This window comes from Triturus cristatus, chromosome 1_1, assembly GCF_964204655.1.
Source record: "Triturus cristatus chromosome 1_1, aTriCri1.1, whole genome shotgun sequence".
Classification (NCBI taxonomy): Eukaryota; Metazoa; Chordata; class Amphibia; order Caudata; family Salamandridae; genus Triturus; species Triturus cristatus.
Window position 1 is genome coordinate 195,793,004 of NC_140579.1, and position 27,497 is coordinate 195,820,500.

The window sequence follows — 27,497 nt, forward strand, 5'->3', positions numbered from 1 at the left end:
TGATGTTGGATGTATGAATATTACACCATATCGAGTCACATTAAAGGCAGGAGTGGTGCTACCACGAATGCGACAATACAAGTTACCACCAGATGCTGTAGTGGCTTTACTACAAATCATTGACGAGCTCATTGCCCAAGGAGTAGTTGTGGAAACAGACTCCAATGTATGTAATTCACCGATAATTCCGATTCTTAAACGAACAGATCCAAAGGCCCCGCCAGTATATCGATTGGTTATTGATCTGCGCGAATTAAACAAGTGCATTGTGCCGCAATTTCCTGTGGTCCCAGATATCTCGTCATTACTGACAGCTATTGATTCCGAAGCGACATTCTTTACTGTAATCGATCTCAAGAATGCCTTTTTCAGCGTCCCAATAGATCCGGAAAGCCAATATTTGTTCGGATTTAGTTTAAATGGACGTAGCTTTAAATTCTCACGCGCACCTCAAGGATTTACAGAAAGCCCCAGCATCTATAGCCAAGCACTGAAACGAGAACTAGATAGTATCCACATGCCAGTTAACACTGCTCTGCTCCAATACGTCGATGATCTGCTGATCACCGCAAGAAGCGAACCGGAATGTGAAAAAGCATCACTGACAGTTTTAAAATTTCTAGCCGAAAAGGGGCACAAGGTGTCCCCTTCTAAGCTGCAATTCTGTGTCCAGCGAGTTGTTTATCTTGGACACTCGCTGTCCAAGGAGGGAAGGCAGCTTACACCGGACCTCATTCAGTTAATAGCTAACATGCCAATACCCAAGACACAAAAGGAGGTGCGGGCTTTCATAGGTCTCACTTCATATTGCAGGCAGTGGATCCCTCAGTACGCATTTCTAGCAAAACCACTCATTCAGTTAACCACACAGGAGGCAGCCACATTGACTGTTCTCCCTTGGACTCAGGAACATACACAAGCTTTTGAAAGCCTAAAGAAAGCTTTATGTCAAGCACCTGTCTTAGCAACCCCATGTTACAGAAAACAGTTTACACTCTTTGTTACAGAACGCGAAGGCACTGCCTTGTCAGTACTCACACAGGAACAAGCAGGAGCACACAAACCATGTGCTTACTTTTCTAGTACATTAGATCCCGTAGCTCAGGCTTTGCCTGCGTGCCTGAAATCAGTAGCAGCGACAGCTTTAGCAATCAGACAAAGCGATGCCATAGTGTTAGGACATCCATTGACAGTTCAAGTACCACACGCAGTAGAGGTTCTTGTAAATAGAACGCAAACACAACACTTGACTATAGCGCGACTTACAGGGTACGAACTTACATTGTTTCAGCCACATATAGAAATCAGACGCTGTAACACATTGAATCCTGCCACACTTTTGCCAGTAACCGGAACAGACCCACTAGCTCATGACTGTATTGAAGTTATTACAATAACGACAAAACCCAGACAAGACTTAACCGATGTCCCATTGTCAGATCCAGACCTGACATTGTATGTAGATGGTTCATGTATGAGAATAAGTACAGGAGAGTTAGTGGCTGCTTACAGATACTAAAGTCATTGAAACTAATCGTATAAATACTTTGTCAGCTCAAGCCGCAGAGCTCATCGCTCTGACACAAGCCTGTATTCAAGCCACAAATAAAAAAGTCAACATATATACTGATTCACGTTATGCATTCGGAGTTGTACATGACTTCGGCGTGCTGTGGCGAGAGAGAGGTTATTTAACTTCCCACGGTGCCCACATTCAGCACGGACCCCTCATTCATGCCTTATTAGATGCAATACATCGACCCACTGCAATATCAATTATGAAATGTAAGGCTCATACGAAGGTTACTGATATCATTTCCCAAGGCAATGATCTAGCCGACAGAACAGCTAAACAGACTGCTCAAACTCAAACCCCCGACATGATAAAGACAATAGTCCCGACACCGACACATTGTATGACAGTTAAAGATCCCACTCTTGACGTAATTGACATACAGACACATGCTACACCAGACGAAATAAAGAAATGGACTGAATTAGGAGGGATCCAAACGGACCAAGGATGGATGATGAAGGAAAAGTCTGTGTGGTTCCTTCCTGATTCAATGGTCCAAGTTATAATTAACACTACACATAGTCCAGCACATCTCGGAGAAAAAGCTATGCTAGACAGCATTCAACACATTTGGTTCAATAAACATTTGCGAGCAGCAGCCAAACAAAAGGTCCGTACCTGTATGATCTGTTGTCAGTTTAACCCAGGAAAAAGCGTTCCCGTAGAACAGGGTGGATTTCATCCTCCTGATCACCCTTTTGAAGTGCTCCAGATGGATTATATCCAGATGGAACGATGTCGAGGATTCAAATATGTTCTCGTAGTTGTCTGCGCTCTGTCCCGTTGGACGGAGGCATACCCGGTTTCAGATTACACTGCCCCGACTACTGCCAAACAGTTGGTTCGAGAATTCTTCCCACGATACGGTTTACCACGTGTTGTCTACTCAGATAACGGCCAGCCGTTCTCATCCGAATTAATGAAACATGTTTCACTTCTGTTAGGATATCAGTGGAAATTCCACTGTGTCCGACACCCCGAGGCAGCAGGTCTCGTAGAAAGACATAATCAGATACTGAAAATCAGATTGTCCAAAATATGCAGAGAGAAAGGTGTCGACTGGATAGTAGCGTTACCAGTTGCACTCTTTTACATGAGAATGGTAGCACACTCTCGAACAGGGCTATCCCCGTATGAGGTGATCTTTGGCAGACCACCAAATATGTGGGGGACGCCTATACCACGCAAAATAACTGATGTTGACTGTAATATGCTGACAGATTACTTGGCTTCCTTGATGTCTGCACTACAATCTTGTCGTTCACAGGTAGCTGCAGCCTTTCCCGACAACACTGAGGTGAAACCCCATGACGTAGTTCCGGGTGATCTCGTATTTGTGAGAAATTTCGACCGAAAGACTCAGCTGGAGCCCAGGTGGAAGACACCCAAGTTGGTTCTGCTCACTACAAGGACAGCCGTGAAGATCGAAGGCAGGAAAGGCTGGATACATTCAAGTCATATCAAGAAATTTCATGGACTATCCTCGGATATAGACATTGTGCCCTGCACTCCCTCACAGACTGATTCAAAACTTCCTTTGGTTGAAAAGACTAAAACCGAACTCTATAAAGTAAAATTGAGGCCTAGAACGTCAGACAATTTGATTGTTTAAGTCCTCTCCAAGGTGAAGCGGTTGAATTTGTCTCTGACATGTATCCTCTAGACCTGAATCATGGACAGCCGCGAAAAATGATGAAACGACAGGCGTATTGTAAATCACTGCGTAGCCATTGCATAGTGACATTAATAATCTTGTTTTCCTTAAGTCTTTTAATAATTACTGCAAGTATATTGTTGCACATATATTACCCTATTGCCAGAAACGTTTACAATGTTACCGCAGAACATTCTTTTAGTGACCTACCGCCGCATGAATTGTCTTATAGACTTGCGCTGCGCAATAACACTTTCATTAGTATGTTACATCATTCCCATCAGACTAGTAATGCCACCAATTGTTGGGTGTGTGGTCGGCTCCCTCCCTATCAGAATTATGAAGGAGTCCTGCCATTCTTTCCACACCCGTTTACACATAATGGATCCTGTGGAGCATGGTTTAGTTTAATCAATTCCATAGACTCAGACACAGCAGTTTACCAAGATCATTGGGTATGGGGAAACCTGAACCTAGTTTTACTCAAGGTCTGCTACCCTGACAAGGAGGGTCGCCCCAAAAGAACAGGAACTGATCTAGAAAATGAAGTATATGGATTAGGTAATTTTACACCTAATCTCATGATTCTAAATGTCGTATCCGAAGTTGAACTAGTCTTACCCACCATGTCAGTATTCCCAGCAAAGGGTGAATTGTGTGTAAGAAAGGTTGGTTCCATACATATGGGCCATAGTAAATGCACTACTATAGTAGAATTCAGTGATCAAGGCAAATCTTCATTTAGAGCTTATCGCCACTCCTACTTTATATGTGGTCAGACTGCATATATGCGTCTACCTCTAGATTGGGATGGTACCTGCTACATTGCATTCCTTTTGCCACCTGTTTTCCTAGCTCCTCCTGATTATTACAGAAATATTCATTTAGTACACAACAGAGAGCGGAGAGATCTCCCAATTGTCGATTACACTGAAACAGCATGGGAAAAATACACAGATTTCAATAAAGGCATCTTTCCTTATATAGGTACTGTTACTAATAGTAAACTGATACGTAGATTAACTAGAACCCTTGAAGCAGTAGTGAATGAAACTATTTCCGCCCTAGGCAATTTAACAGAAGAGCAGTCTGCTATGCGGATTGTTGTGCTTCAAAATCGTCTTGTCCTTGACGTCATCCTGGCTGATAGGGGCGGAGCTTGTAGGGTCATCGGATCAAGCTGCTGCGTATTCATACCAGAAAATTCGCCATCAGTATATAAAGCCATAACTCGCCTTCATAAGATTGTAAACCAGATACACCAGAACCCAGGCACTTGGACTTGGTCCAGTTGGTTTTGGAGTGTGATATCAGCCTGGGGATGGAGAGTTCTATCCTTCCTAGGTATTGGCCTTCTCATACTATTCAGTTGCTGTCTATGCCTACAATGTGGACCAGCGATCTGTGGTCTATGTGCCACATCGTGCATTCCACATCAAGATTTTCATTCAAGATCCCGGAAGAAGAAGAAAGAAGAACAAATGATGCTATATGAACAGATCAATGGATTAATGAAGATTGATATCTCTTGACGGGCAAGTAGGGGACAAGGAGGGAATGTGGAAATATGGATTTTTCTGGTCAGTTATGTCCCCTATCTTGGACCCCAACGGTTCTATGTGCATGTTACAAGTACATGTATGTTTCCTCCAGTTCCAGTTATGAAGACGCAAATACATGTGCGTCCACCGTCAACATGTCCTCTGTCAGATCCGCCATGAATAGGCCGGATATTCCATTCCTAAATATGAAAGGCCACCGGCTTTATATGGCTCAGTTACTCCATTTTGCAGTCCAGGCAAGTAGGCCCTGATTCTGTCATCAAACTCTTCTTGCCTTCTGCCTCTGAAAGCTCCAGTCTGAGCCTGCATCTGTGACCATGAACTTTGTCTCATTCTCTGCGCGGCTCACGAAGCCTGACATCAGCCTATTCTCTGCCAAGAACTGTATTTCACCTTCGAATTATCTGCTTCCCCCTCAGCCGATGCATTCCTGCCTAGTAGTTTAAGTAAACATTCTTCCAGTTACCGAGCAAAAGGCCCGGCTTCTCTGTCCTCATGCAAGTAATTCATAGTCCTGTTACCATGGAATATTTCTACCCCCCCGCATTTAGTGTAGACACTTAGACGCTTGTACACGCACGCACAGTCAGTATAGAATAGATTCTGTCCGAGAGTCCTTCTTTCGTGGATAACATAGTTCTTTAAACATAGGATGTTAGATATGATTTGGGATTAGGTTGACTTTACCCCCCAGACTTCTTGTCTCCACATGTAGAGCTAAATGTCAAGTCCCCTTCACCCCCTAGTCGCACGTCAATTACACGTCATGCTGCTGCGCGCGCATCTATGCCAAGTATTATCTTATAGATCCACCTATATGTGACATCATAACCAATTATGTTCCTTTTTACTCCTTATTACACCCATTTTTGGTTACGCAGATAAATCGTCATTTTCCTTATCAATTGTTACGCCTACTGCATTCGCTTCATTGTAATGTATGTACTATAAAAGTTACTTCTTGTCAATAAAGTATGTACTTCACTTCCTGAACCCCCGTGGTGATGGAACTTGGAGCAACCGATTATAATCGATCACTGGAATAAAGCCCATTCCGAACCTCTAATACCACGGATTCTGCCTCTCATTTTACTGAGCTATTTTATTATGTTTCTGTATCAAATTAAGTCCCGGTAAAGGAATTTTATTTACCACACCGGTATGGCAATCTGTGTTGGGGGAATGAACACTTTGACTCCTGCTCCCTCAATAAATGAAAGGAGAAACTTCTACTTGTGTGGCGTCTCGCATTGGCCAACTTGGATTTTGGAATTTGCAAGCGGCGTGCCTAGCCGCTGAGACGCTCTGCCGCGATAATAGCAGACCACGGCTCCGGACCCCTGGGGCCATGTGGAAGTGGCAGTTCCACTATTGCGGGACTTTTAATGCATGACGGCGTTGTTTTGTTCCTCCATGCAACCCACCAAGGGGAATGATATACATGCACGCAGTTTAACAGCACCCAATGTGGAAATAACAAACTACCTTACCCAGAAGGCAACTTACCAATGAAACTACAAAGATGGGATATTAAAGGTCAAGTTCAATCAGCTGTAAACGACGCGCATGGCCAGTGAGCAAGGGCGTGTTGCCCGAAACCGGTATGGCAATCTGTGTTGGGGAATGAACACGTTGACTCCTGCTCCCTCAATAAATGAAAGGAGAAACTTCTACTTGTGTGGCGTCTCGCATTGGGCAACTTGGATTTTGGAATTTGCAAGCGGCGTGCCTAGCCGCTGAGACGCTCTGCCGCGATAATAGCGGACCACGGCTCCGGACCTCTGGGGCCATGTGGAAGTGGCAGTTCCACTATTGCGGGACTTTTAATGCATGACGGCGTTGTTTTGTTCCTCCATGCAACCCACCAAGGGGAATGATATACATGCACGCAGTTTAACAGCACCCACTGTGGAAATAACAAACTACCTTACCCAGAAGGCAACTTACCAATGAAACTACAAAGACGGGATATTAAAGGTCAAGTTCAATCAGCTGTAAACAACGCGTATGGCCAGTGAGCAAGGGCTTGTTGCCCGAAACCGGTATGGCAATCTGTGTTGGGGGAATGAACACGTTGACTCCTGCTCCCTCAATAAATGAAAGGAGAAACTTCTACTTGTGTAGCGTCTCGCATTGGGCAACTTGGATTTTGGAATTTGCAAGCGGCGTGCCTAGCCGCTGAGATGCTCTGCCGCGCGATAATAGCGGACCACGGCTCCGGAACCCTGGGGCCATGTGGAAGTGGCAGTTCCACTATTGCGGGACTTTTACTGCATGACGGCATTGTTTTGTTCCTCCATGCAACCAACCAAGGGTAATGATATACATGCACGCAGTTTAACAGCACCCACTGTGGAAATAACGAACTACCTTACCCAGAAGGCAACTTACCAATGAAACTACAAAGACGGGATATTAAAGGTCAAGTTCAATCAGCTGTAAACGACGCGCATGGCCAGTAAGCAAGGGCGTGTTGCCCGAAACCGGTATGGCAATCTGTGTTGGGGGAATGAACACGTTGATTCCTGCTCCCTCAATAAATGAAAGGAGAAACTTCTACTTGTGTGGCGTCTCGCATTGGGCAACTTGGATTTTGGAATTTGCAAGCGGCGTGCCTAGCCGCTGAGACGCTCTGCCGCGATAATAGCGGACCACGGCTCCGGACCCCTGGGGCCATGTGGAAGTGGCAGTTCCACTATTGCGGGACTTTTAATGCATGACGGCGTTGTTTTGTTCCTCCATGCAACCCACCAAGGGGAATGACATATATGCACGCAGTTTAACAGCACCCAATTTGGAAATAACGAACTACCTTACCTAGAAGGCAACTTACCAATAAAACTACAAAGACGGGATATTAAAGGTCAAGTTCAATCAGCTGTAAACGACGCGCATGGCCAGTGAGCAAGGGCGTGTTGCCCGAAACCGGTATGGCAATCTGTGTTGGGGGAATGAACACGTTGACTCCTGCTCCCTCAATAAATGAAAGGAGAAACTTCTACTTGTGTGGCGTCTCGCATTGGGCAACTTGGATTTTGGAATTTGCAAGCGGCGTGCCTAGCCGCTGAGATGCTCTGCCGCGATAATAGCGGACCACGGCTCCGGACCCCTGGGACCATGTGGAAGTGGCAGTTCCACTATTGCGGGACTTTTAATGCATGACGGCGTTGTTTTGTTCCTCCATGCAACCCACCAAGGGGAATGATATACATGCACGCAGTTTAACAGCACCCACTGTGGAAATAACAAACTACCTTACCTAGAAGGCAACTTACCAATAAAACTACAAAGACGGGATATTAAAGGTCAAGTTCAATCAGCTGTAAACAACGCGCATGGCCAGTGAGCAAGGGCGTGTTGCCCGAAACCGGTATGGCAATCTGTGTTGGGGGAATGAACACGTTGATTCCTGCTCCCTCAATAAATGAAAGGAGAAACTTCTACTTGTGTGGCGTCTCGCATTGGGCAACTTGGATTTTGGAATTTGCAAGCGGCGTGCCTAGCCGCTGAGACGCTCTGCCGCGATAATAGCGGACCACGGCTCCGGACCCCTGGGGCCATGTGGAAGGGGCAGTTCCACGATTGCGGACTTTTAATGCATGACGGCGTTGTTTTGTTCTTCCATGCAACCCACCAACTGGAATGATATACATGCACGCAGTTTAACAGCACCCACTGTGCAAATAACAAACTACCTTACCCAGAACGCAACTTACCAATGAAACTACACAGACGGGATATTAAAGGTCAAGTTCAATCAGCTGTAAACGACGCACATGGCCAGTGAGCAAGGGCGTGTTGCCCGAAACCGGTATGGCAACCTGTGTTGGGGGAATGAACACGTTGACTTCTGCTCCCTCAATAAATGAAAGGAGAAACTTCTACTTGTGTGGCATCTCGCATTGGGCAACTTGGATTTTGGAATTTGCAAGCGGCGTGCCTAGCCGCTGAGACGCTCTGCCGCGATAATAGCAGACCACGGCTCCGGACCCCTGGGGCCATGTGGAAGTGGCAGTTCCACTATTGCGGGACTTTTAATGCATGACGGCGTTGTTTTGTTCCTCCATGCAACCCACCAAGGGGAATGATATACATGCACGCAGTTTAACAGCACCCACTGTGGAAATAACAAACTACCTTACCCAGAAGGAAACTTACCAATGAAACTACAAAGACGAGCTATTAAAGGTCAAGTTCAATCAGCTGTAAACGACGCGCATGGCCAGTGAGGAAAAGCGTGTTGCCCGAAACCGGTATGGCAATCTGTGTTGGGGGAATGAACACGTTGACTCCTGCTCCCTCAATAAATGAAAGGAGAAACTTCTACTTGTGTGGCGTCTCGCATAGGGCAACTTGGATTTTGGAATTTGCAAGCGGCGTGCCTAGCCGCTGAGACGCTCTGCCGCGATAATAGCGGACCACGGCTCCGGATCCCTGGGGCCATGTGGAAGTGTCAGTTCCACTATTGCGGGACTTTTAATGCATGACGGCGTTGTTTTGTTCCTCCATGCAACCCACCAAGGGGAATGATATACATGCACACAGTTTAACAGCACCCACTGTGGAAATAACGAACTACCTTACCCAGAAGGCAACTTACCAATGAAATTACAAAGACGGGATATTAAAGGTCAAGTTCAATCAGCTGTAAACGACGCGCATGGCCAGTGAGCAAGGGCGTGTTGCCCGAAACCGGTATGGCAATCTGTGTTGGGGGAATGAACACTTTGACTCCTGCTCCCTCAATAAATGAAAGGAGAAACTTCTACTTGTGTGGCATCTCGCATTGGGCAACTTGGATTTTGGAATTTGCAAGCGGCGTGCCTAGCCGCTGAGATGCTCTGCCGCGATAATAGCGGACCACGGTTTCGGACCCCTGGGGCCATGTGGAAGTGGCAGTTCCACTATTGCGGGACTTTTAATGCATGACGGCGTTGTTTTGTTCCTCCATGCAACCCACCAAGGGGAATGATATACATGCACGCAGTTTAACAGCACTCACTGTGGAAATAACGAACTACCTTACCCAGAAGGCAACTTACCAATGAAAGTACAAAGACGGGATATTAAAAGTCAAGTTCAATCAGCTGTAAACGACGCGCATGGCCAGTGAGCAAGGGCGTGTTGCCCGAAACCAGTATGGCAATCTGTGTTGGGGGAATGAACACGTTGACTCCTGCTCCTTCAATAAATGAAAGGAGAAACTTCTACTTGTGTGGCGTCTCGCATTGGGCAACTTGGATTTTGGAATTTGCAAGCGGCGTGCCTAGCCGCTGAGACACTCTGCCGCTATAATAGCGGACCATGGCTCCGGACCTCTGGGGCCATGTGGAAGTGGCAGTTCCACTATTGCGGGAGTTTTAATGCATGACGGCGTTGTTTTGTTCCTCCATGCAACCCACCAAGGGAAATGATATACATGCACGCAGTTTAACAGCACCCACTGTGGAAATAACGAACTACCTTACCCAGAAGGCAACTTACCAATGAAACTACAAAGACGGGATATTAAAGGTCAAGTTCAATCAGCTGTAAACGACGCGCATGGCCAGTGAGCAAGGGCGTGTTGCCCGAAACCAGTATGGCAATCTGTGTTGGGGGAATGAACACGTTGACTCCTGCTCCCTCAATAAATGAAAGGAGAAACTTCTACTTGTGTGGCGTCTCGCATTGGGCAACTTGGATTTTGGAATTTGCAAGCGGCGTGCCTAGCCGCTGAGATGCTCTGCCGCGATAATAGCGGACCACGGCTCCGGACCCCTGGGACCATGTGGAAGTGGCAGTTCCACTATTGCGGGACTTTTAATGCTTGACGGCGTTGTTTTGTTCCTCCATGCAACCCACCAAGGGGAATGATATACATGCACGCAGTTTAACAGTACCCACTGTGGAAATAACGAACTACCTTACCTAGAAGGCAACTTACCAATAAAACTACAAAGACGAGATATTAAAGGTCAAGTTCAATCAGCTGTAAACAACGCGCATGGCCAGTGAGCAAGGGCGTGTTGCCCGAAACCGGTATGGCAATCTGTGTTGGGGGAATGAACACGTTGACTTCTGCTCCCTCAATAAATGAAAGGAGAAACTTCTACTTGTGTGGCGTCTCGCATTGGGCAACTTGGATTTTGGAATTTGCAAGCGGCGTGCCTAGCCGCTGAGATGCTCTGCCGCGCGATAATAGCGGACCACGGCTCCGGAACCCTGGGGCCATGTGGAAGTGGCATTTCCACTATTGCGGGACTTTTAATGCATGACGGCATTGTTTTGTTCCTCCATGCAACCCACCAAGGGTAATGATATACATGCACGCAGTTTAACAGCACCCACTGTGGAAATAACGAACTACCTTACCCAGAAGGAAACTTACCAATGAAACTACAAAGACGGGCTATTAAAGGTCAAGTTCAATCAGCTGTAAACGACGCGCATGGCCAGTGAGGAAAAGCGTGTTGCCCGAAACCGGTATGGCAATCTGTGTTGGGGGAATGAACACGTTGACTCCTGCTCCCTCAATAAATGAAAGGAGAAACTTCTACTTGTGTGGCGTCTCGCATAGGGCAACTTGGATTTTGGAATTTGCAAGCGGCGTGCCTAGCCGCTGAGACGCTCTGCCGCGATAATAGCGGACCACGGCTCCGGACCCCTGGGGCCATGTGGAAGTGGCAGTTCCACTATTGCGGGACTTTTAATGCATGACGGCGTTGTTTTGTTCCTCCATGCAACCCACCAAGGGGAATGATATACATGCACGCAGTTTAACAGCACCCACTGTGGAAATAACGAACTACCTTACCCAGAAGGCAACTTACCAATGAAAGTACAAAGACGGGATATTAAAAGTCAAGTTCAATCAGCTGTAAACGACGCGCATGGCCAGTGAGCAAGGGCGTGTTGCCCGAAACCGGTATGGCAATCTGTGTTGGGGGAATGAACACGTTGACTCCTGCTCCTTCAATAAATGAAAGGAGAAACTTCTACTTGTGTGGCGTCTCGCATTGGGCAACTTGGATTTTGGAATTTGCAAGCGGCGTGCCTAGCCGCTGAGACACTCTGCCGCTATAATAGCGGACCATGGCTCCGGACCTCTGGGGCCATGTGGAAGTGGCAGTTCCACTATTGCGGGAGTTTTAATGCATGACGGCGTTGTTTTGTTCCTCCATGCAACCCACCAAGGGAAATGATATACATGCACGCAGTTTAACAGCACCCAATTTGGAAATAACGAACTACCTTACCCAGAAGGCATCTTACCAATGAAACTACAAAGACGGGATATTAAAGGTAAAGTTCAATCAGCTGTAAACGACGCGCATGGCCAGTGAGCAAGGGCGTGTTGCCCGAAACCGGTATGGCAATCTGTGTTGGGGGAATGAACACGTTGACTCCTGCTCCCTCAATAAATGAAAGGAGAAACTTCTACTTGTGTGGCGTCTCGCATTGGGCAACTTGGATTTTGGAGTTTGCAAGCGGCGTGCCTAGCCGCTGAGATGCTCTGCCGCGATAATAGCGGACCACGGCTCCGGACCCCTGAGACCATGTGGAAGTGGCAGTTCCACTATTGCGGGACTTTTAATGCATGACGGCGTTGTTTTGTTCCTCCATGCAACCCACCAAGGGGAATGATATACATGCACGCAGTTTAACAGCACCCACTGTGGAAATAACGAACTACCTTACCTAGAAGGCAACTTACCAATAAAACTACAAAGACGGGATATTAAAGGTCAAGTTCAATCAGCTGTAAACAACGCGCATGGCCAGTGAGCAAGGGCGTGTTGCCCGAAACCGGTATGGCAATCTGTGTTGGGGGAATGAACACGTTGATTCCTGCTCCCTCAATAAATGAAAGGAGAAACTTCTACTTGTGTGGCGTCTCGCATTGGGCAACTTGGATTTTGGAATTTGCAAGCGGCGTGCCTAGCCGCTGAGACGCTCTGCCGCGATAATAGCGGACCACGGCTCCGGACCCCTGGGGCCATATGGAAGGGGCAGTTCCACGATTGCGGACTTTTAATGCATGACGGCGTTGTTTTGTTCCTCCATGCAACCCACCAACTGGAATGATATACATGCACGCAGTTTAACAGCACCCACTGTGGAAATAACGAACTACCTTACCCAGAAGGCAACTTACCAATGAAACTACAAAGACGGGATATTAAAGGTCAAGTTCAATCAGCTGTAAACGACGCGCATGGCCAGTGAGCAAGGGCGTGTTGCCCGAAACCGGTATGGCAATCTGTGTTGGGGGAATGAACACGTTGACTCCTGCTCCCTCAATAAATGAAAGGAGAAACTTCTACTTGTGTGGCGTCTTGCATTGGGCAACTTCGATTTTGGAATTTGCAAGCGGCGTGCCTAGCCGCTGAGATGCTCTGCCGCGATAATAGCGGACCACGGCTCCGGACCCCTGGGACCATGTGGAAGTGGCAGTTCCACTATTGCGGGACTTTTAATGCATGACGGCGTTGTTTTGTTCCTCCATGCAACCCACCAAGGGGAATGATATACATGCACGCAGTTTAACAGCACCCACTGTGGAAATAACGGACTACCTTACCTAGAAGGCAACTTACCAATGAAACTACAAAGACGGGATATTAAAGGTCAAGTTCAATCAGCTGTAAACAACGCGCATGGCCAGTGAGCAAGGGCGTGTTGCCCGAAACCGGTATGGCAATCTTTGTTGGGGGAATGAACACGTTGACTCCTGCTCCCTCAATAAATGAAAGGAGAAACTTCTACTTGTGTGGCGTCTCGCATTGGGCAACTTGGATTTTGGAATTTGCAAGCGGCGTGCCTAGCCGCTGACACGCTCTGCTGCGATAATAGCGGACCACGGCTCCGGACCCCTGGGGCCATGTGGAAGTGGCAGTTCCACTATTGCGGGACTTTTAATGCATGACGGCGTTGTTTTGTTCCTCCATGCAACCCACCAAGGGGAATGATATACATGCACGCAGTTTAACAGCACCCACTGTGGAAATAACGAACTACCTTACCCAGAAGGCAACTTACCAATGAAACTACAAAGACGGGATATTAAAGGTCAAGTTCAATCAGCTATAAACGACGCGCATGCCAGTGAGCAAGGGCGTGTTGCCCGAAACCGGTATGGCAATCTGTGTTGGGGGAATGAACACGTTGACTCCTGCTCCCTCAAAAAATGAAAGGAGAAACTTCTACTTGTGTAGCATCTCGCATTGGGCAACTTGGATTTTGGAATTTTCAAGCGGCGTGCCTAGCCGCTGAGATGCTCTGCCGCGATAATAGCGGACCACGGCTCCGGACCCCTGGGGCCATGTGGAAGTGGCAGTTCCACTATTGCGGGACTTTTAATGCATGACGGCGTTGTTTTGTTCCTCCATGCAACCCACCAAGGGGAATGATATACATGCACGCAGTTTAACAGCACCCACTGTGGAAATAACGGACTACCTTACCCAGAAGGCAACTTACCAATGAAACTACAAAGACGGGATATTAAAGGTCAAGTTCAATCAGCTGTAAACGACGCGCATGGCCAGTGAGCAAGGGCGTGTTGCCCGAAACCGGTATGGCAATCTGTGTTGGGGGAATGAACACTTTGACTCCTGCTCCCTCAATAAATGAAAGGAGAAACTTCTACTTGTGTGGCGTCTCGCATTGGGCAACTTGGATTTTGGAATTTGCAAGCGGCGTGCTTAGCCGCTGAGACGCTCTGCCGCGATAATAGCGGACCACGGCTCCGGACCCCTGGGGCCATGTGGAAGTGGCAGTTCCACTATTGCGGGACTTTTAATGCATGACGGCGTTGTTTTGTTCCTCCATGCAACCCACCAAGGGGAATGATATACATGCACGCAGTTTAACAGCACCCACTGTGGAAATAACAAACTACCTTACCCAGAAGGCAACTTACCAATGAAACTACAAAGATGGGATATTAAAGGTCAAGTTCAATTAGCTGTAAACGACGCGCATGGCCACTGAGCAAGGGCGTGTTGCCCGAAACCGGTATGGCAATCTGTGTTGGGGAATGAACACGTTGACTCCTGCTCCCTCAATAAATGAAAGGAGAAACTTCTACTTGTGTGGCGTCTCGCATTGGGCAACTTGGATTTTGGAATTTGCAAGCGGCGTGCCTAGCCGCTGAGACGCTCTGCCGCGATAATAGCGGACCACGGCTCCGGACCCCTGGGGCCATGTGGAAGTGGCAGTTCCACTATTGCGGGACTTTTAATGCATGACGGCGTTGTTTTGTTCCTCCATGCAACCCACCAAGGGGAATGATATACATGCACGCAGTTTAACAGCACCCACTGTGGAAATAACAAACTACCTTACCCAGAAGGCAACTTACCAATGAAACTACAAAGACGGGATATTAAAGGTCAAGTTCAATCAGCTGTAAACAACGCGTATGGCCAGTGAGCAAGGGCTTGTTGCCCGAAACCGGTATGGCAATCTGTGTTGGGGAAATGAACACGTTGACTCCTGCTCCCTCAATAAATGAAAGGAGAAACTTCTACTTGTGTAGCGTCTCGCATTGGGCAACTTGGATTTTGGAATTTGCAAGCGGCGTGCCTAGCCGCTGAGATGCTCTGCCGCGCGATAATAGCGGACCACGGCTCCGGAACCCTGGGGCCATGTGGAAGTGGCATTTCCACTATTGCGGGACTTTTAATGCATGACGGCATTGTTTTGTTCCTCCATGCAACCCACCAAGGGTAATGATGTACATGCACGCAGTTTAACAGCACCCACTGTGGAAATAACGAACTACCTTACCCAGAAGGCAACTTACCAATGAAACTACAAAGACGGGATATTAAAGGTCAAGTTCAATCAGCTGTAAACAACGCGTATGGCGAGTGAGCAAGGGCGTGTTGCCCGAAACCGGTATGGCAATCTGTGTTGGGGGAATGAACACGTTGACTCCTGCTCCCTCAATAAATGAAAGGAGAAACTTCTACTTGTGTAGCGTCTCGCATTGGGCAACTTGGATTTTGGAATTTGCAAGCGGCGTGCGTAGCCGCTGAGATGCTCTGCCGCGATAATAGCGGACCACGGCTCCGGACCCCTGGGGCCATGTGGAAGTGCAAGTTCCACTATTGCGGGACTTTTAATGCATGACGGCATTGTTTTGGTCCTCCATGCAACCCACCAAGGGGAATGATATACATGCACGCAGTTTAACTGCACCCACTGTGGAAATAACGAACTACCATACCCACAAGGCAACTTACCAATGAAACTACAAAGACGGGATATTAAAGGTCAAGTTCAATCAGCTGTAAACGACGCGCATGGCCAGTAAGCAAGGGCGTGTTGCCCGAAACCGGTATGGCAATCTGTGTTGGGGGAATGAACACGTTGATTCCTGCTCCCTCAATAAATGAAAGGAGAAACTTCTACTTGTGTGGCGTCTCGCATTGGGCAACTTGGATTTTGGAATTTGCAAGCGGCGTGCCTCGCCGCTGAGACGCTCTGCCGCGATAATAGCGGACCACGGCTCCGGACCCCTGGGGCCATGTGGAAGTGGCAGTTCCACTATTGCGGGACTTTTAATGCATGACGGCGTTGTTTTGTTCCTCCATGCAACCCACCAAGGGGAATGACATATATGCACGCAGTTTAACAGCACCCAATTTGGAAATAACGAACTACCTTACCTAGAAGGCAACTTACCAATAAAACTACAAAGACGGGATATTAAAGGTCAAGTTCAATCAGCTGTAAACGACGCGCATGGCCAGTGAGCAAGGGCGTGTTGCCCGAAACCGGTATGGCAATCTGTGTTGGGGGAATGAACACGTTGACTCCTGCTCCCTCAATAAATGAAAGGAGAAACTTCTACTTGTGTGGCGTCTCGCATTGGGCAACTTGGATTTTGGAATTTGCAAGCGGCGTGCCTAGCCGCTGAGATGCTCTGCCGCGATAATAGCGGACCACGGCTCCGGACCCCTGGGACCATGTGGAAGTGGCAGTTCCACTATTGCGGGACTTTTAATGCATGACGGCGTTGTTTTGTTCCTCCATGCAACCCACCAAGGGGAATGATATACATGCACGCAGTTTAACAGCACCCACTGTGGAAATAACGAACTACCTTACCTAGAAGGCAACTTACCAATAAAACTACAAAGACGGGATATTAAAGGTCAAGTTCAATCAGCTGTAAACAACGCGCATGGCCAGTGAGCAAGGGCGTGTTGCCCGAAACCGGTATGGCAATCTGTGTTGGGTGAATGAACACGTTGATTCCTGCTCCCTCAATAAATGAAAGGAGAAACTTCTACTTGTGTGGCGTCTCGCACTGGGCAACTTGGATTTTGGAATTTGCAAGCGGCGTGCCTAGCCGCTGAGACGCTCTGCCGCGATAATAGCGGACCACGGCTCCGGACCCCTGGGGCCATGTGGAAGGGGCAGTTCCACGATTGCGGACTTTTAATGCATGACGGCGTTGTTTTGTTCCTCCATGCAACCCACCAACTGGAATGATATACATGCACGCAGTTTAACAGCACCCACTGTGCAAATAACGAACTACCTTACCCAGAACGCAACTTACCAATGAAACTACACAGACGGGATATTAAAGGTCAAGTTCAATCAGCTGTAAACGACGCACATGGCCAGTGAGCAAGGGCGTGTTGCCCGAAACCGGTATGGCAATCTGTGTTGGGGGAATGAACACGTTGACTTCTGCTCCCTCAATAAATGAAAGGAGAAACTTCTACTTGTGTGGCGTCTCGCATTGGGCAACTTGGATTTTGGAATTTGCAAGCGGCGTGCCTAGCCGCTGAGACGCTCTGCCGCGATAATAGCAGACCACGGCTCCGGACCCCTGGGGCCATGTGGAAGTGGCAGTTCCACTATTGCGGGACTTTTAATGCATGACGGCGTTGTTTTGTTCCTCCATGCAACCCACCAAGGGGAATGATATACATGCACGCAGTTTAACAGCACCCACTGTGGAAATAACGAACTACCTTACCTAGAAGGCAACTTACCAATAAAACTACAAAGACGGGATATTAAAGGTCAAGTTCAATCAGCTGTAAACAACGCGCATGGCCAGTGAGCAAGGGCGTGTTGCCCGAAACCGGTATGGCAATCTGTGTTGGGGGAATGAACACGTTGATTCCTGCTCCCTCAATAAATGAAAGGAGAAACTTCTACTTGTGTGGCGGCTCGCATTGGGCAACTTGGATTTTGGAATTTGCAAGCGGCGTGCCTAGCCGCTGAGATGCTCTGCCGCGATAATAGCGGACCACGGCTCCGGACCCCTGGGGCCATGTGGAAGTGGCAGTTCCACTATTGCGGGACTTTTAATGCATGACGGCGTTGTTTTGTTCCTCCATGCAACCCACCAAGGGGAATGATATACATGCACGCAGTTTAACAGCACCCAATTTGGAAATAACGAACTACCTTACCCAGAAGGCATCTTACCAATGAAACTACAAAGACGGGATATTAAAGGTAAAGTTCAATCAGCTGTAAACGACGCGCATGGCCAGTGAGCAAGGGCGTGTTGCCCGAAACCGGTATGGCAATCTGTGTTGGGGGAATGAACACGTTGACTCCTGCTCCCTCAATAAATGAAAGGAGAAACTTCTACTTGTGTGGCGTCTCGCATTGGGCAACTTGGATTTTGGAGTTTGCAAGCGGCGTGCCTAGCCGCTGAGATGCTCTGCCGCGATAATAGCGGACCACGGCTCCGGACCCCTGAGACCATGTGGAAGTGGCAGTTCCACTATTGCGGGACTTTTAATGCATGACGGCGTTGTTTTGTTCCTCCATGCAACCCACCAAGGGGAATGATATACATGCACGCAGTTTAACAGCACCCACTGTGGAAATAACGAACTACCTTACCTAGAAGGCAACTTACCAATAAAACTACAAAGACGGGATATTAAAGGTCAAGTTCAATCAGCTGTAAACAACGCGCATGGCCAGTGAGCAAGGGCGTGTTGCCCGAAACCGGTATGGCAATCTGTGTTGGGGGAATGAACACGTTGATTCCTGCTCCCTCAATAAATGAAAGGAGAAACTTCTACTTGTGTGGCGTCTTGCATTGGGCAACTTGGATTTTGGAATTTGCAAGCGGCGTGCCTAGCCGCTGAGATGCTCTGCCGCGATAATAGCGGACCACGGCTCCGGACCCCTGGGACCATGTGGAAGTGGCAGTTCCACTATTGCGGGACTTTTAATGCATGACGGCGTTGTTTTGTTCCTCCATGCAACCCACCAAGGGGAATGATATACATGCACGCAGTTTAACAGCACCCACTGTGGAAATAACGGACTACCTTACCTAGAAGGCAACTTACCAATGAAACTACAAAGACGGGATATTAAAGGTCAAGTTCAATCAGCTGTAAACGACGCGCATGGCCAGTGAGCAAGGGCGTGTTGCCCGAAACCGGTATGGCAATCTTTGTTGGGGGAATGAACACGTTGACTCCTGCTCCCTCAATAAATGAAAGGAGAAACTTCTACTTGTGTGGCGTCTCGCATTGGGCAACTTGGATTTTGGAATTTGCAAGCGGCGTGCCTAGCCGCTGACACGCTCTGCCGCGATAATAGCGGACCACGGCTCCGGACCCCTGGGGCCATGTGGAAGTGGCACTTCCACTATTGCGGGACTTTTAATGCATGACGGCGTAGTTTTGTTCCTCCATGCAACCCACCAAGGGGAATGATATACATGCACGCAGTTTAACAGCACCCACTGTGGAAATAACGAACTACCTTACCCAGAAGGCAACTTACCAATGAAACTACAAAGACGGGATATTAAAGGTCAAGTTCAATCAGCTATTAACGACGCGCATGCCAGTGAGCAAGGGCGTGTTGCCCGAAACCGGTATGGCAATCTGTGTTGGGGGAATGAACACGTTGACTCCTGCTCCCTCAAAAAATGAAAAGGAGAAACTTCTACTTGTGTAGCATCTCGCATTGGGCAACTTGGATTTTGGAATTTTCAAGCGGCGTGCCTAGCCGCTGAGATGCTCTGCCGCGATAATAGCGGACCACGGCTCCGGACCCCTGGGGCCATGTGGAAGTGGCAGTTCCACTATTGCGGGAGTTTTAATGCATGACGGCGTTGTTTTGTTCCTCCATGCAACCCACCAAGGGGAATGATATACATGCACGCAGTTTAACAGCACCCACTGTGGAAATAACGGACTACCTTACCCAGAAGGCAACTTACCAATGAAACTACAAAGACGGGATATTAAAGGTCAAGTTCAATCAGCTGTAAACGACGCGCATGGCCAGTGAGCAAGGGCGTGTTGCCCGAAACCGGTATGGCAATCTGTGTTGGGGGAATGAACACTTTGACTCCTGCTCCCTCAATAAATGAAAGGAGAAACTTCTACTTGTGTGGCGTCTCGCATTGGGCAACTTGGATTTTGGAATTTGCAAGCGGCGTGCCTAGCCGCTGAGACGCTCTGCCGCGATAATAGCGGACCACGGCTCCGGACCCCTGGGGCCATGTGGAAGTGGCAGTTCCACTATTGCGGGACTTTTAATGCATGACGGCGTTGTTTTGTTCCTCCATGCAACCCACCAAGGGGAATGATATACATGCACGCAGTTTAACAGCACCCACTGTGGAAATAACAAACTACCTTACCCAGAAGGCAACTTACCAATGAAACTACAAAGATGGGATATTAAAGGTCAAGTTCAATCAGCTGTAAACGACGCGCATGGCCAGTGAGCAAGGGCGTGTTGCCCGAAACCGGTATGGCAATCTGTGTTGGGGAATGAACACGTTGACTCCTGCTCCCTCAATAAATGAAAGGAGAAACTTCTACTTGTGTGGCGTCTCGCATTGGGCAACTTGGATTTTGGAATTTGCAAGTGGCGTGCCTAGCCGCTGAGACGCTCTGCCGCGATAATAGCGGACCACGGCTCCGGACCCCTGGGGCCATGTGGAAGTGGCAGTTCCACTATTGCGGGACTTTTAATGCATGACGGCGTTGTTTTGTTCCTCCATGCAACCCACCAAGGGGAATGATATACATGCACGCAGTTTAACAGCACCCACTGTGGAAATAACAAACTACCTTACCCAGAAGGCAACTTACCAATGAAACTACAAAGACGGGATATTAAAGGTCAAGTTCAATCAGCTGTAAACAACGCGTATGGCCAGTGAGCAAGGGCTTGTTGCCCGAAACCGGTATGGCAATCTGTGTTGGGGGAATGAACACGTTGACTCCTGCTCCCTCAATAAATGAAAGGAGAAACTTCTACTTGTGTAGCGTCTCGCATTCGGCAACTTGGATTTTGGAATTTGCAAGCGGCGTGCCTAGCCGCTGAGATGCTCTGCCGCGCGATAATAGCGGACCACGGCTCCGGAACCCTGGGGCCATGTGGAAGTGGCATTTCCACTATTGCGGGACTTTTAATGCATGACGGCATTGTTTTGTTCCTCCATGCAACCCACCAAGGGTAATGATATACATGCACGCAGTTTAACAGCACCCACTGTGGAAATAACGAACTACCTTACCCAGAAGGCAACTTACCAATGAAACTACAAAGATGGGATATTAAAGGTCAAGTTCAATCAGCTGTAAACAACGCGTATGGCGAGTGAGCAAGGGCGTGTTGCCCGAAACCGGTATGGCAATCTGTGTTGGGGGAATGAACACGTTGACTCCTGCTCCCTCAATAAATGAAAGGAGAAACTTCTACTTGTGTAGCGTCTCGCATTGGGCAACTTGGATTTTGGAATTTGCAAGCGGCGTGCCTAGCCGCTGAGATGCTCTGCCGCGATAATAGCGGACCACGGCTCCGGACCCCTGGGGCCATGTGGAAGTGGCAGTTCCACTATTGCGGGACTTTTAATGCATGACGGCATTGTTTTGGTCCTCTATGCAACCCACCAAGGGGAATGATATACATGCACGCAGTTTAACAGCACCCACTGTGGAAATAACGAACTACCTTACCCACAAGGCAACTTACCAATGAAACTACAAAGACGGGATATTAAAGGTCAAGTTCAATCAGCTGTAAACGACGCGCATGGCCAGTAAGCAAGGGCGTGTTGCCCGAAACCGGTATGGCAATCTGTGTTGGGGGAATGAACACGTTGATTCCTGCTCCCTCAATAAATGAAAGGAGAAACTTCTACTTGTGTGGCGTCTCGCATTGGGCAACTTGGATTTTGGAATTTGCAAGCGGCGTGCCTAGCCGCTGAGACGCTCTGCGGCGATAATAGCGGACCACGGCTCCGGACCCCTGGGGCCATGTGGAAGTGGCAGTTCCACTATTGCGGGACTTTTAATGCATGACGGCGTTGTTTTGCTCCTCCATGCAACCCACCAAGGGGAATGACATATATGCACGCAGTTTAACAGCACCCAATTTGGAAATAACGAACTACCTTACCTAGAAGGCAACTTACCAATAAAACTACAAAGACGGGATATTAAAGGTCAAGTTCAATCAGCTGTAAACGACGCGCATGGCCAGTGAGCAAGGGCGTGTTGCCCGAAACCGGTATGGCAATCTGTGTTGGGGGAATGAACACGTTGACTCCTGCTCCCTCAATAAATGAAAGGAGAAACTTCTACTTGTGTGGCGTCTCTTATTGGGCAACTTGGATTTTGGAATTTGCAAGCGGCGTGCCTAGCCGCTGAGATGCTCTGCCGCCATAATAGCGGACCACGGCTCCGGACCCCTGGGACCATGTGGAAGTGGCAGTTCCACTATTGCGGGACTTTTAATGCATGACGGCGTTGTTTTGTTCCTCCATGCAACCCACCAAGGGGAATGATATACATGCACGCAGTTTAACAGCACCCACTGTGGAAATAACGAACTACCTTACCTAGAAGGCAACTTACCAATAAAACTACAAAGACGGGATCTTAAAGGTCAAGTTCAATCAGCTGTAAACAACGCGCATGGCCAGTGAGCAAGGGCGTGTTGCCCGAAACCGGTATGGCAATCTGTGTTGGGGGAATGAACACGTTGATTCCTGCTCCCTCAATAAATGAAAGGAGAAACTTCTACTTGTGTGGCGTCTCGCATTGGGCAACTTGGATTTTGGAATTTGCAAGCGGCGTGCCTAGCCGCTGAGACGCTCTGCCGCGATAATAGCGGACCACGGCTCCGGACCCCTGGGGCCATGTGGAAGGGGCAGTTCCACGATTGCGGACTTTTAATGCATGACGGCGTTGTTTTGTTCCTCCATGCAACCCACCAACTGGAATGGTATACATGCACGCAGTTTAACAGCACCCACTGTGCAAATAACGAACTACCTTACCCAGAACGCACCTTACCAATGAAACTACACAGACGGGATATTAAAGGTCAAGTTCAATCAGCTGTAAACGACGCACATGGCCAGTGAGCAAGGGCATGTTGCCCGAAACCGGTATGGCAATCTGTGTTGGGGGAATGAACACGTTGACTTTTGCTCCCTCAATAAATGAAAGGAGAAACTTCTACTTGTGTGGCGTCTCGCATTGGGCAACTTGGATTTTGGAATTTGCAAGCGGCGTGCCTAGCCGCTGAGACGCTCTGCCGCGATAATAGCAGACCACGGCTCCGGACCCCTGGGGCCATGTGGAAGTGGCAGTTCCACTATTGCGGGACTTTTAATGCATGACGGCGTTGTTTTGTTCCTCCATGCAACCCACCAAGGGGAATGATATACATGCACACAGTTTAACAGCACCCACTGTGGAAATAACGAACTACCTTACCCAGAAGGAAACTTACCAATGAAACTACAAAGACGGGCTATTAAAGGTCAAGTTCAATCAGCTGTAAACGGCGCGCATGGCCAGTGAGGAAAAGCGTGTTGCCCGAAACCGGTATGGCAATCTGTGTTGGGGGAATGAACACGTTGACTCCTGCTCCCTCAATAAATGAAAGGAGAAACTTCTACTTGTGTGGCGTCTCGCATAGGGCAACTTGGATTTTGGAATTTGCAAGCGGCGTGCCTAGCCGCTGAGACGCTCTGCCGCGATAATAGCGGACGACGGCTCCGGACCCCTGGGGCCATGTGGAAGTGGCAGTTCCACTATTGCGGGACTTTTAATGCATGACGGCGCTGTTTTGTTCCTCCATGCAACCCACCAAGGGGAATGATATACATGCACACAGTTTAACAGCACCCACTGTGGAAATAATGAACTACCTTACCCAGAAGGCAACTTACCAATGAAACTACAAAGACGGGATATTAAAGGTCAAGTTCAATCAGCTGTAAACGACGCGCATGGCCAGTGAGCAAGGGCGTGTTGCCCGAAACCGGTATGGCAATCTGTGTTGGGGGAATGAACACTTTGACTCCTGCTCCCTCAATAAATGAAAGGAGAAACTTCTACTTGTGTGGCGTCTCGCATTGGGCAACTTGGATTTTGGAATTTGCAAGCGGCGTGCCTAGCCGCTGAGATGCCCTGCCGCGATAATAGCGGACCACGGTTTCGGACCCCTGGGGCCATGTGGAAGTGGCAGTTCCACTATTGCGGGACTTTTAATGCATGACGGCGTTGTTTTGTTCCTCCATGCAACCCACCAAGGGGAATGATATACATGCACGCAGTTTAACAGCACCCACTGTGGAAATAACGAACTACCTTACCCAGAAGGCAACTTACCAATGAAAGTACAAAGACGGGATATTAAAAGTCAAGTTCAATCAGCTGTAAACGACGTGCATGGCCAGTGAGCAAGGGCGTGTTGCCCGAAACCGGTATGGGAATCTGTGTTGGGGGAATGAACACGTTGACTCCTGCTCCTTCAATAAATGAAAGGAGAAACTTCTACTTGTGTGGCGTCTCGCATTGGGCAACTTGGATTTTGAAATTTGCAAGCGGCGTGCCTAGCCGCTGAGACACTCTGCCGCTATAATAGCGGACCATGGCTCCGGATCTCTGGGGCCATGTGGAAGTGGCAGTTCCACTATTGCGGGAGTTTTAATGCATGACGGCGTTGTTTTGTTCCTCCATGCAACCCACCAAGGGAAATGATATACATGCACGCAGTTTAACAGCACCCACTGTGGAAATAACGAACTACCTTACCCAGAAGGCAACTTACCAATGAAACTACAAACACGGGATATTAAAGGTCAAGTTCAATCAGCTGTAAACGACGCGCATGGCCAGTGAGCAAGGGCGTGTTGCCCGAAACCAGTATGGCAATCTGTGTTGGGGGAATGAACACGTTGACTCCTGCTCCCTCAATAAATGAAAGGAGAAACTTCTACTTGTGTGGCGTCTCGCATTGGGCAACTTGGATTTTGGAATTTGCAAGCGGCGTGCCTAGCCGCTGAGACGCTCTGCCGCGATAATAGCGGACCATGGCTCCGGACCCCTGGGGCCATGTGGAAGTGGTAGTTCCACTATTGCGGGACTTTTAATGCATGACGGCGTTGTTTTGTTCCTCCATGCAACCCACCAAGGGGAATGATATACATGCACGCAGTTTAACAGCACCCAATTTGGAAATAACGAACTACCTTACCCAGAAGGCAACTTACCAATGAAACTACAAAGACGGGATATTAAAGGTAAAGTTCCATCAGCTGTAAACGACGCGCATGGCCAGTGAGCAAGGGCGTGTTGCCCGAAACCGGTATGGCAATCTGTGTTGGCGGAATGAACACGTTGACTCCTGCTCCCTCAATAAATGAAAGGAGAAACTTCTACTTGTGTAGCGTCTCGCATTGGGCAACTTGGATTTTGGAATTTGCAAGCGGCGTGCCTAGCCGCTGAGATGCTCTGCCGCGCGATAATAGCGGACCACGGCTCCGGAACCCTGGGGCCATGTGGAAGTGGCATTTCCACTATTGTGGGACTTTTAATGCATGACGGCATTGTTTTGTTCCTCCATGCAACCCACCAAGGGTAATGATATACATGCACGCAGTTTAACAGCACCCACTGTGGAAATAACGAACTACCTTACCCAGAAGGTAACTTACCAATGAAACTACAAAGACGGGATATTAAAGGTCAAGTTCAATCAGCTGTAAACAACGCGTATGGCGAGTGAGCAAGGGCGTGTTGCCCGAAACCGGTATGGCAATCTGTGTTGGGGGAATGAACACGTTGATTCCTGCTCCCTCAATAAATGAAAGGAGAAACTTCTACTTGTGTGGCGGCTCGCATTGGGCAACTTGGATTTTGGAATTTGCAAGCGGCGTGCCTAGCCGCTGAGACGCTCTGCCGCGATAATAGCGGACCACAGCTCCGGACCCCTGGGGCTATGTGGAAGTGGCAGTTCCACTATTGCGGGACTTTTAATGCATGACGGCGTTGTTTTGTTCCTCCATGCAACCCACCAAGGGGAATGATATACATGCACGCAGTTTAACAGCACCCAATTTGGAAATAACGAACTACCTTACCCAGAAGGCATCTTACCAATGAAACTACAAAGACTGGATATTAAAGGTAAAGTTCAATCAGCTGTAAACGACGCGCATGGCCAGTGAGCAAGGGCGTGTTGCCCGAAACCGGTATGGCAATCTGTGTTGGGGGAATGAACACGTTGACTCCTGCTCCCTCAATAAATGAAAGGAGAAACTTCTACTTGTGTGGCGTCTCGCATTGGGCAACTTGGATTTTGGAATTTGCAAGCGGCGTGCCTAGCCGCTGAGACGCTCTGCCGCGATAATAGCGGACCACGGCTCCGGACCCCTGGGGCCATGTGGAAGGGGCAGTTCCACGATTGCGGTCTTTTAATGCATGACGGCGTTGTTTTGTTCCTCCATGCAACCCACCAACTGGAATGATATACATGCACGCAGTTTAACAGCACCCACTGTGCAAATAACGAACTACCTTACCCAGAACGCAACTTACCAATGAAACTACACAGACGGGATATTAAAGGTCAAGTTCAATCAGCTGTAAACGACGCACATGGCCAGTGAGCAAGGGCGTGTTGCCCGAAACCGGTATGGCAATCTGTGTTGGGGGAATGAACACGTTGACTTCTGCTCCCTCAATAAATGAAAGGAGAAACTTCTACTTGTGTGGCGTCTCGCATTGGGCAACTTGGATTTTGGAATTTGCAAGCGGCGTGCCTAGCCGCTGAGACGCTCTGCCGCGATAATAGCAGACCACGGCTCCGGACCCCTGGGGCCATGTGGAAGTGGCAGTTCCACTATTGCGGGACTTTTAATGCATGACGGCGTTGTTTTGTTCCTCCATGCAACCCACCAAGGGGAATGATATACATGCACGCAGTTTAACAGCACCCACTGTGGAAATAACGAACTACCTTACCTAGAAGGCAACTTACCAATAAAACTACAAAGACGGGATATTAAAGGTCAAGTTCAATCAGCTGTAAACAACGCGCATGGCCAGTGAGCAAGGGCGTGTTGCCCGAAACCGGTATGGCAATCTGTGTTGGGGGAATGAACACGTTGATTCCTGCTCCCTCAATAAATGAAAGGAGAAACTTCTACTTGTGTGGCGGCTCGCATTGGGCAACTTGGATTTTGGAATTTGCAAGCGGCGTGCCTAGCCGCTGAGACGCTCTGCCGCGATAATAGCGGACCACGGCTCCGGACCCCTGGGGCCATGTGGAAGTGGCAGTTCCACTATTGCGGGACTTTTAATGCATGACGGCATTGTTTTGTTCCTCCATGCAACCCACCAAGGGGAATGATATACATGCACGCAGTTTAACAGCACCCAATTTGGAAATAACGAACAACCTT